The following is a 12289-nucleotide window of genomic DNA, read 5'->3' as shown; positions in this document are numbered from 1 at the left end:
ACATACCAGCAACCACATTTGGCGCCGCCTTGGCCTCCTCGGCCGTAAGCTGAAAGGCACGTCCCTGAGCCTTCGGAGACTCCGCCCTAACTAGCCTCCCATCTGTAATCCTCAATGTAGCCGGCGTTGGAGCCTGCACGGCTTGGCCGCGAGCTGTGGACAGTTGGTCTTCACGTGACCAACCTGATGACAATGATAACATATCCTCATATCCGGGGCAGGGGCGGACTGACGACAGTCCCTAGCAAAATTCCCCTCCTTGCCACACCTGTGGCACCCGCTACTAGCTCGACAAGCCCCAATATGACCCTTGCTATACTTTCCACAAGTGCGGCTCTGCTGACCCCCGGTCCTAGAATCAGCGGTCTTAGGCCGCTTCGGCGCCGGCTGCGACTGTGTGGGGGCCGGCCGCTACTCCCTCAACTGCAGCTCAATCTCCAACTCATGCCGCCTAGCGGCCTCCTGTAACTCCAGTAGAGTATCACATCGTTGTGTGGCAACAAACTGTCGAATGTCAGTCTTGAGCATGCTCAGATAACGTGTCATCTGGGCCTGCTCAGACACAAACTCTGGGCAGAACATCGCCCTCTCAGTGAACATACGGGTGATCTCCGTCACCGACTCCCCATCCTGTCTCAGACTCAAAAACTCCTGTACCAAACGTTCCCGCTTGACCCGCAGAATGTAACGGGCGCGGAACATGTCCCGGAACTACTCCCAAGTAACAACAGTTCTCTGCTCATCAGTATATGACCCAGTCGTCAGCCTCCACCAGTCTTTGGCCCTGAGCCTCAGCATGTTCAGGGCGCATCTGACCTTCAGGTCAGTAGGACATGAACATGTGAAGAAACAACCCTCCACGTCAGATAACCACCTCATAGATCGAATAGGATCCTGGGTACGGTCAAATGTCGGGGGCTTCGTGTTATCGAAGTCCCGGTACTGGAAGCCCCTACTGACTCCTCCCCCTGCCGCGGTTACAGCTGATGCAACTGTTGCGGCCGTTGTCTCTGCAAGAGCTGTGTAGCGCTCATCAAAGTACTCAACTATGGCTGTCTTAATCGACCCAAATATCTCCGGCAGCTGTTCCCGGAACATAGCAGCAACCTCATCATGCAGGATCTCTCGAATCCTGGCATCCAACTCGTCCGTACCCATCTGCACCACAGTCTCAGGTGATGTTGGCCCCTCCTGGCCTCTGTCTCCCGATCCTGATCCTGACCCGGATCCAGTCGTAAAGCGTCTCGTGACCACCATTCTGGAAACATACCAAGAAGATATCAAATAACCACATAATGACAGGGAACCAACTCCCAACTAAACCCTAGGGGTTGTGACTTCCTTGCTACGCGTATGGGTCATGTGCTTTCAGTAGTACGGGCCCATACTACCTTCCACACCTACCCATATTTGTCTCAAGTATCATCACAACGCCCTAATAATCATAGCGAGCACTCAATCCTCACTCCTAGAGGAATGCTAAATATCAGATAACTGGCCTCCCGGCCTCACACAACCCACCCATCTATGAAACTTCCACCAACCCTGCAGCACTAGTGTATGCTAGCCATACATAACGCTGGACCCTATAGACTTTCGAATATCCAATCCTACCCTAAGCTCCCAATCAAACAAGAACAGAACATAAGGCCAAATCAAACATTCTCAGGCTATAAGATCTTAATTATGTATAACCGTGATGCACACACTAAGCAACTACAGTAATGATGTCAATCTCATATAAAGGAAACCCTAGGCTAGCAGGCATCACGTAATCAGGCAACTCTATCATGCAATTCCTGAAGATCCCTAGCCTAGTACTAGCATGTTGTTCTAACATATCACATAATCAAATAACTGTATGGTATTTTGGGGTCTACTTACTGGCTCTGGCTGATCGTACACCCTGCATCCTCCCTTACTTATTTTGAAAACCATTTTAAAAAAAACCATTTTGAAAATCTTTCCTTGATTTGAGACTGGATTCACACGAATGTTCCTCCAATTCACTCAAACCAAGGCTTTGATACCAACTTGTAACACCCATAAAATTCAAGCCAATTTAAAACTTTTCAAAACATTTAAAACCAATAGTTATTACAAATTTGATTTCAAAATAGTCTAATATCAGAGTTCATCCCAGGAACATCAATAAAACATGAGGAGTTGTACGATCACGCCTTCGCCTTGCCGCGATCCCCTGATGTACCTAAAACGATAAAATGAAACTGTAATCCCAAGGCTTAGTGAATTACCCCCAAAATACCAACCTCATAACCATAATCATATCATATAAACAAACATAGAACAACTTGCATGATGAGCCTTCAGCCTGATTGGACCGCCTCGCAGGCCTTCAGTCTATCTGGACCGCTCTCCGAGCCTTCGGCATGTTTGGACCGCCTCGCAGGGCCTTTATCCTATCCGGAACGCTCGTCGGGCCTTCGGTCTACTATCATACCCTCCTGGGTCTGTAGTCTATCCGGACCGCCCTAGGTATGTTGGCCTTCAGCACAAAGCAGGACCGCCTCAACCCAAACCCCCAATCAAACAAACATGTGCACATACATATCATACGCTAGCATATATAACAGTCAACCGATCTAACCGATCAAATAGCATAACAACATCCTATAACCAGGATACTGACATAACCGGTCACTAATATAGCATCATCCTATGCCCAGGATACTGACCTAACCAGGTCACTAAAATATGTACAGATCGTCATACGGATCTAACAGATCACATAGCATAGCAACATCCTATAACTAGGATAACAATCCAAAAGGGTCGGCCTTGGTGCCTTAGACCCTGTCGATATAGTGAGGAGAACTCACCTTGCAATTGTCGACTGGAAATAGAAAGCTTAACTCTCAAATCATCGCCACGAACTCCACCACCTATATCCAAACACGTCATAAGTTCATGAATTCCCAGATACCCCAGAAGTCAACTGGTCAACCCTTGGTCAACGTCAAAGTCAAAGTCAACTGCCTGGGTCAACAGTCCATGTTGACCTGAACTCGTCGAGTGTATCCAGCCACTCGCCGAGTTCCCGGCATAAACCATCCGCTCGCCGAGTCACCGGAGTGACTCGTCGAGTTCCTAAGGCCCGCGATCGAAACTCCTTGACCACTCGTCGAGTTTTTGTTACACCCCCAAACCAGAACGGCGGAAACGTTCGGGGGCGGAGGACGTCATGTACAGTATCACAATAATGCATAATAGTAAACAAGCAACAAGATCATTCATTGCATTAATAATATAGTTTTAATATAAGTGTGTTCTGTAGTTTATAAGATACCAAAATGAATAATCAAAATAAAGACGAGTCTTGAAAGCTCCGTCTTCTCAAAACCTGGTCATCGGTACCTGTCTATTGGTGACCTGAAAATACAAGTTATTTTGAAAGCGTAGATCAGCATTAAAGCTGGTGAGTTCATAAGTATTTTAGTGTCATTGTTTGTATAATTTTGAAGAATGTGCTTGTAAATGTTTGATGTAAAAGCTTGTAAGTATTTGATGTAAATGTTTGTAAACTTTCTAGAAAATCCTATATTTTCTACTAAAGCAGTCTTCTACCAAGACCCAACTGTTCTTTATGTTTGTTCTTTTGTAAAAGTGAGTATTTTCCCAAAGTATGACTATCATTACCAAAATATAGTTTTCATTACCGTTTGTGTGAGAAGATCACAATGTGAATGACATGGGAAAAATAAAGATGTACTGTAGTTTTATCTAGGTAACTACTCATGTACTAACTACCTTTAAACTTGTTAGTTAATTAAGGTAAAATGTGATATGATTGTAACCATACTTGATCGACTAGTATAACACGACGTTCGAGACGTCGAAATGATATGACATTCGTCACCCGTAGACCTGCAGGTCCCACTGTAGCTAGCAGCAGGGTGTAGGAGGGTCAGTCCCGTATAGATCTATACACAAATTCACGCTCTCCATCCAGGAGACTCTGGGTACAAAATGTGACACAGCAGTATATTGCCGAACCATGAAGTAGTATTTCACATTATTGTTATAGTATTCTTGTATTTGTATAGTATGTTCTAGTGTAGTGTATGTTCTCTCTGTCTAGTATGTAGTATGTTCTCTAGTATATAGTGTGTAGTATGTATTCTTTCTCGTTATAGTATGCTCTATCCATTTCTCTTTATAGTGAGTATTGTCTCTCGTTATAGTATGCTCTATCTGTTTCTCTTTATAGTGAGTATTGTTTCTCGTTATAGTATCTACTGGCTCTTGTATGTTTCAATGTTCTAGTAATAGTAAGTAGTGACTCCTTAAACTATACCTATTATAGTTTACTAGCAATGTTATTTGTATGAATGAACGTGTTTGTACACCTTTGCTACCCAAAGATATTGGACTAATAGAATAACTTTTATATATATATACATACACATAATATATAACTAAGGTTAAAACAACCTTCGGACAAATAACGGATAACCTAAGTCCACAACCAAACAAGGAACAGGAAGTAAGGCGAGTTATCAGTCCTAAGTCCTTTCAATCCTACTTATATAACTATATCTATATATACATGATTTTGACAAAGTATAAGTTTCAATAGAGTTTAATAGAAAGTATTTAACATGTAAAAGAGTTTATAAAACGATTTGAAGCAGTTTGTTTGATAACACAGTTTGAAATGTAACAAAATCCATTTGTTTTATAGTTATTAATCACATGTGATTGATATACTAACTATAATAGTTCTACTTGTATTCCCCCCCCCCCCCCATAAAAGCATTTAAAATCATTTAAAAGATAAGCTAAGGGGTATGAACTCACCTGTAGTGAGTGATACGAATGTAAGATCGATTGTAGGATGCTAAGTGTCAAGTGAAGACTCGAGCACAACGGATCCTAATAAGCATATAATGACACATATATGTATATAATTAGTGTTTACACAATTAATCATGTAAAGAAAACACTCTAGGACTTAGGAAACACTTAGATTGAAGTGTTACAAGTACAAAGGGTTGCATCTAAGGGGTGTATGGCCACACTATAGTGTTTACGGCCAAGGTGTTTACGGCCCTTGAGTTTACGGCCATAGGGTTTACGGCCCTATGAGTTTACGACCGTAAACTCATGAAGTTTTGTGCCAAAGAGGTGGTTTAGGGTCCTTCAAGTATTCAGGAAGTGTTCTAGACTCAATCCAAGCCTTAAAGAAGAGTTTATGACCAACTTGTAGCCTTAACAAGGGTTTACGGCCAAGGGAGATGCTCCTGGCCGTAAACTCTCATGTTTCTTGGGATTTGGTTGATTTCAAGGATGAAAATCAAAGGCTTCTAGTAGATAACAAGTATAGGAAAGAGATACTTACGATATTGAAGCAAAAAGAGTTGATTTCGGCCCAAAACACTAGTGTGTGTTCTTGGTGTTCTTGGTGATCTTGAAGATCAAACCCAAAACATGAAGTTAATGGATGAAATCGAAGGATGATACTAGATAATGAGTTGTATCAACTAATCAAAGGATGAAACACTTACATTTTTTAAGAATAAAATAAAGATCCTTATGATACTTGAGAGAGAAATCGAGTTCTTGAGGTTGAAATGGTGAATAATGAGGAAGAAAGGGTGGAATATCATGTTTAAGGCCCGAGTTTACGGCCACCTTGAGTTTACGGCCGTAAACTCATGTGATGTGGTCGTAAACTCCACATGATGAAGTTTATGGCATGCTTGGTGCACAAAGGACTCAAGCAGATAATTCCTAATACTCATTTCTTGGATGTACTAGGGTTAAAACGCTCTAAATGACTCTAAATAATGCTAGAAGATAGCAAAACGAGTCCAACCTTGACTGATTTGAATAATTATTCAAGATAGAAATTTCAGGTTGTCACAGTTTTTCCCTTGCAACTCGACAAGTTCACACGCACCCAACGGTTGGTAAGAACCTTAACCGACTCGACGAGTCATTCTACTGACTCGCCGAGTCTACGACAATCTTCATCGGACTCGCCGAGTTGTTCATCCAACTCGTCGAGTTCAGGACCATCTCCTTATGACTCGCCGAGTCGACTTTGCGGCTCGCCGAGTCCCTTCAATCCTTCATCCCTACAGATGCTTTTAAAGCCATGCAAAGGTTCCAGATTACAGATCCAACCTTCCAAGGCCTTCTTATCAAGTAAAGTTGCAAACTTTACGTGTATGCAAAGCTTTAAGGCCCTTAAATGACAAATCTAAGCTTGCAATGAAGTCTCACACTTGAGGGAAGGCTTATTCTAGGCAAGGCTGATAACTTTATGGGTCTAGAGGCCAAAGGGAGTCCAGATCTGAAGTTACAACTTCAGATCTTAGCTCAAACATAAGAAGCCTTCCATAAAACCCATCCAAAAGAGATCTTTGATGAACATGAGCCAAGGAAAACAATCTAATACCTTCAAGAGAGTGTTCACTAATGTAGATCTTGAATCCCTCGCGTTCTTGCTTCTACTTGCTTATTTTCCCCAAGTGTTTCCTCCTCCAAAACTCCACCTCAAAGCTGGGAATCGGGGCGTTACAGAAACTCAGGTACAGTACATGTATTCTCTATCCGTTTATGCATTATAGCACAAGACTTTACTACTCAAGCTGCATTATATACTCATCACCAATGCATTGCAGGATTCATCATGACAGGAGTTTTTGCTCATGGAGCTATATTTTTTATTAGGGATTACAATCCAGAATGGTTGTTTTTATGGGTTTGACAATTGTGGCGGATGGCAAACATGATGAATCGTTGCCTTAGGGACCGAAAAAAGAAAAATGGAACTACTAGAGCATATCCAAAAGAATTGATAAACGATAAGGACTACTTTTGGAATTTAGTCTAGTATTTATGTGTTTTTATAAACCATTATTTTCATGGAAAAATGAGGCAATGTAATAAAAACTCAAGGTATGTCTCTGTTACCATCAATTTTAGCCTACTTTTTCTTTTCCATCTTGTAATATATTCGAATGAGTGACAAAATGTTTTAGGAACTTGAAGAAGGACTTGAATTTTTGGATAAGGACAAACTTCAACGTCATGAGTAGCTTTGAATCTTTTCGGCTATTTCTATATGGTTAGTGTCGTTGGTTATTTTTGATAACTTAATCTTTATATGAGGGAGCTTAAAAGTCAAACTTCAAAACTCGAATCTGTATAAAAGAAATTAAACAAGAGAGGAGATGATAGTGTACCTACTTCCATTGAAGCTTTTGGATCTAATTATTGAGCTTGGTTTTTCGATTGATCTTAAGACCACCTCTTCAATCCCTTAGCAATGTGTCGCGAATTTTTTTGTGTAATTTTGTGTGTCTAGATCTGCTCCTCATCACATGTATATATAGATGGAATTTTACCCTAATGTGAGAGATGAAAGTTATCTTGAGGATCTGGAGTCAAATTGGGAACATAAGCCACAAATGGTAAGTGAATATCGGTCCATCAAAAATCTTATATTCATACTATAATATTTATGAATTTAAATGATAACAATGTATATAAAATTATCTCAAATTTATCTAACAATCTCTCATATAAATATATAAATGTACATATAATCATATTAGCGATTTAATGTATGTTGTCATGACATTGGTACCCTTAAAACAATCTTGTCCATAAATCATAATTGTATAGGATCAAAGCAGTCATTGTAACAATTTACATAACTTAACCCATCAATGATCACATATACAAGTATAACTAACAACATAGATTAAACATGATATGTGGTTTTAAAATCTAAATAGATTTCCAATGAGCTCTTCTTTAGCTTGAAGTAAGTTCGTACTTCAATTAAATAAGTGCAACTAATAATGGAAGTAATCGAATTCTTAAGTCTATAAAAAAACATAATTGTTTTTAAATAAAAATAAAATTTTTGAATCATAAAAAGTGACCCTCTTGAACTTCAGCTACCGCAACCTCTTCAGCTACCGCAGCCATCCAGCACCCGCAGTCAAGCTCCTTCTTCAGCAACCGCATCCGGAGTCTCTACTTACCGCAGTCACTTAACTAGATTACTTTACTTGTCTTTATTATAATACTCTCTATTGTCCAGTATGCCTTGCATGGCTACTCTCAGAGATGTAATCTAGTGTAATTCTTGAGTCTCTATAAATAGAGCTCATTCTCTTGTATTCAACACGGATAACACACGCATCTATCTATTCTGAATACACTTCTATGAAGTTATCATTTCTATCTCTCTATCTAATTACACATCACCTCTTACTCTCAAATCTTACTAGAATACAATTGATTATAACCTCTCTTCGGAGCAAGTCTTTCGTGACTTAATCACTAAGTTTGATCTTCCTTATTAACTCGGTTTGAATGCATTCCTTGTTATGAATCAACTTATGTGTATACTTGATATAACAATTGTTGTCATTTCTATTTCTTTACTTTTCCGCAACTAACTCTCTAACTATCTAACTCTAACTTATTAATATTATTGTTGAGCTTTTAGATCCTTCAAGATTAACTATTCGGCAATACACTTGTTCTAACATTTGTTCAAGTGTGTCTCTAAGTTTTTCTCTCAACAATTGGTATCAGAGCCATAGTGGTTGCTCTTTGGAAACGGAACTCTGATTTTCAAAGGGCCTTCTATACAAATAAGCTCATTTCTTAAAAAAAATTTCAAAAATGGCACAATCGTTATCTCTGAATGTTTCCAACAGTGTTGGTGGGTCTAACCGAGCCCCAATACTGGTAGCTAATGAATATCATCATTGGTCAGAAAGAATGGAAAGATACTTAAGGAGACTTGGTAGAGATGTATGGCGATCCGTAGAAGAAGGACCACATGTCCCAGTCCTTACACCAGTCCAAACTGACGGCGCTACAACCAGACTAGGAGGAGGTCAACCAGTCATGAACCGTCCCACAGAGGATGATCTCGATAAAATGGAAAATGATGCTGTTGCTTTTTATGAAATCTCCTGTGGAGTTGCCCCTGACAACTTCGATATTATCATAAATTGCAAATCAGCAAAAGAGAACTGGGAAGTTCTCAAGAATTTGTATGAAGGCTCATAACAAGCACAAGACAAGAAGCTTACTACCGCACTCAATGAGTTCAACAACTTCAAAGCTCATACTGGCGAAAGTTTGGAAGACACCTTCAAAAGGTTCAACCTGATAGTCACCAAGTTATCCAATGCGGGCACCATCCGCAGTAACCATGAAACAAATCTTCATTTTCTTAATGGTTTGGGAAGACATTGGACTACGGCTAAGATGATAGTCCAGGGCGATAGAAAGATTCACTCTTTGTCACTCTACAAGCTCTATGGAGAGCTGCAAGCACAAGAATCCACCGTACTCAAAGACTGTGCTGACTTCGGAGGACCACTTGCACTCATAGCACAAGCCCCACCGCAGTCACTCTACTCTCCATCGTATGACACTCCACCGCAGTCATACGAAGCTGACTCAGAGTATGATGATGAAGAAGAGTTTCAGAAGGCTATTGCTCTGGTTAGCCAACAGTTCAACCGTCTACCACCTCCTTCCTTCCGCAAGAATCAACATTTCAACAAACCTCCATTCAACCGTAACTTCAGTTCCCAAAATAACCATCCTCGATATCCCAAAAGTTCTCATCCACCACCGCAATCTCAAAATAATCAACCAAAGGAGGCACCGCAGTCTCCTCAAACCACTGACTCTGGTACTCCCTCAGAAGACAAGACTGATGTTGTAATTTGTCACAAATGCAACAAAGAGAATCACTTTGCAAGAGATTGTAAGGGTAATGTAGTAAAAGACAGAGCATTCTACCTTAGAATGGCTCAAGAGTTGGAAGATAAGGAAAAGGCAAGGGCATATGTAGCCCATGTCAAAAGAGACCATCAAGTTTAGTCATCCGGAGATGAAGATGAAGCCATCAGCAGTGTCAAAGGAAAAGGGAAAATCTGCATGCTGGCAACTGCGGATGATGATGGGTCTACAAAGCTGGAAAAGAACTACTGCTACATGGCAAAGGATGGAACTCTAAGCATCGTCGAACAGGTAAAACTTATGATCCAAACTCTAAACTATAGCATGCATGACTGTCAGCCCTACATAGATGATCTTAATGACACTTGTGCTTCCGTCCTTACATACTATAACAAAGCCTTAGATGAGAAGAACATTACGTCCCAAGAGATGTTCCACGTGAGAGGACAACTGGATAACAAAAGACTCTAGATGGCTATGTTAGAGAAGGACCTAGAGTTAGAAAAAGACGCAAGAATGTTGAGTGAAACCCAATTAGAGATAGCTTTGAACCAGAGAGATTTAGCTCAGAGTGAAATTGTACGCTTAAATCTCTTAATTGAAAAATTGTTTAATGAAAGTGAAGCTATTGAAAATTTGGTAAACAATGGAACCGTGGACAATACATACAATTGGGGTTGGTCGAATGGATATCCTACCGCAATGGATTCCTCACCCCGGTTCAATAAAGACAGACTATATGTCCCTCCAGACCGAGAATTTCATTTCCCAGTCAATGACAAGACCTTTCCCGAAGACATCAAAACTCACTTCGGTAGACTACATAGTCTAAGCAATAATTGTGTCATTGAGGAAATTGTGCCTGAGGTTTCGGGTCACACATGTGATCAAATTCCTTTCTGTGGCACCATTTACCCAAATTCTCAAACCTCATCCGTAGTTGATGAAGAAATTGTCATTGAGGGTCCCGAAGTCTCAAAAGACTTTCCATCTCTGTCCTCAGACCGCAGTGTCTCACACTGTAGTCAAAAGTCCCACAAAAGTCCCACTGAAGTCCCAACAAAGACTTACTCTGCAGTAGTCAAATCTTCACTACCTTAGTACTCAGTAAAAGGAACCGTGACCCTTCAGGCGATTCATCATGAATTACCTATAGAGAACTTTGAAGTAGGTCAATGCTCACAGACCCCAGAATCTTCAAGTTCGGATGACTCAAGCCCACGTTTTCAAAATCATTCTAAGAATTCCAGGAAACCGCAGTTGAACAACAATGACTGCGGTTCACCAAAACCCTTGGCCAAAAAGGCCTTCAAAAAGGAAACTAGATCTCGAGGCACAAATAGACAAACGTTTTCAAAAAATAAGAAGCATGTCAGAATTCCAAAGTCCAAGAGTCCAGAAAAATTTGTTTTCTCACACTACTTTTCAAAAAACTCTCCCACCAAGAAAACAAACAAAAAGGAAAGTCCAGCTTCAAAAGTCATTCCTACTTCTTCTGACACAACCCAAAAGGGTGTTCAGTCTTTTCGAAACAATGGTTTTCAGGTCTATTCCTCAAATGATCCTAAATGGAAAGATATTTTACCCACTCCAACACTTTTAAAGTCACGTCAAAATTTCAACAAATGGAAGGGTATCCTACCAAATCCACCAAAAAGGACTCACAGATTTGCACGTGCTAAACCTTTTCAAAAACAAACTTTTTCAAAATCCAACAACTTACATGTCAGGGATCACCAATCTCGGACCGGTAACAAGTCCAATTCATCCTATAGACCACTGACCAAGCATAGTGTCAGATCAAATGACAAAATTTCTTTTTGTAAATGTCAGTGTAGTTGCCAAAAGGATTCATCCTATGTCAAATCTAGTCGGAGTCAGAAACATCGTACTTTTTCGAAAACTCACAACACTCCAATTCTGCACAAACATCCAGGACTAGGATTAAAAGTTGACAAGAGACCCGTCCCTGCAACCTCGATCCATGCATCATTCTGCAATTCACCAATTGCCCCAGGCTCCAAACTAGTTTGGATGCCTAAACTAACCGTGTAATTCTCAGGCTTTGTGCAAGGAGGAACAAGAAGAAGAATGGTTAATCGACAGTGCCTGCTCCTTGCACATGACCGGAAGGTTAGAATACCTTCGGGATTTCAGGCCTATATGCAATGGTGGAAATGTCACATTCGGCAACAATGCGAATGGGGTCATCCGAGGTTACGGTGTTCTCACTACGGGGAACTTTTCTATTCAGAAGGTTGCTTATGTAGAAAGCCTTAAACACAATCTCATCAGTGTTGGCCAACTATGTAAAGAAGGACATCGAGTTGAATTTGATGATCAATTTTGCTACGTAATGACAAGTGATAGGAACACGTGTCTGATCAAATCCAGATCTGAAGGTACCATGTATGCTTTGGATGTCTCTCTGATCATTGGCAGACCGCAGTTATGTTTCCTGTCCAAAGCTGTATCCGAAGTCAGCTGGCTATGGCACCGCAAGCTAGCTCATCTCAACTTCAGGTACATCAATAACTTGGTCACA

Source organism: Lactuca virosa, chromosome 9, assembly GCF_052849685.1.
Source record: "Lactuca virosa cultivar CGN04683 chromosome 9, Lactuca_virosa_CGN04683_v6, whole genome shotgun sequence".
Lineage (NCBI taxonomy): Eukaryota > Viridiplantae > Streptophyta > Magnoliopsida > Asterales > Asteraceae > Lactuca > Lactuca virosa.
The sequence above is the reverse complement of the archived record's forward strand: the minus strand, read 5'-3'. Positions refer to the sequence as shown.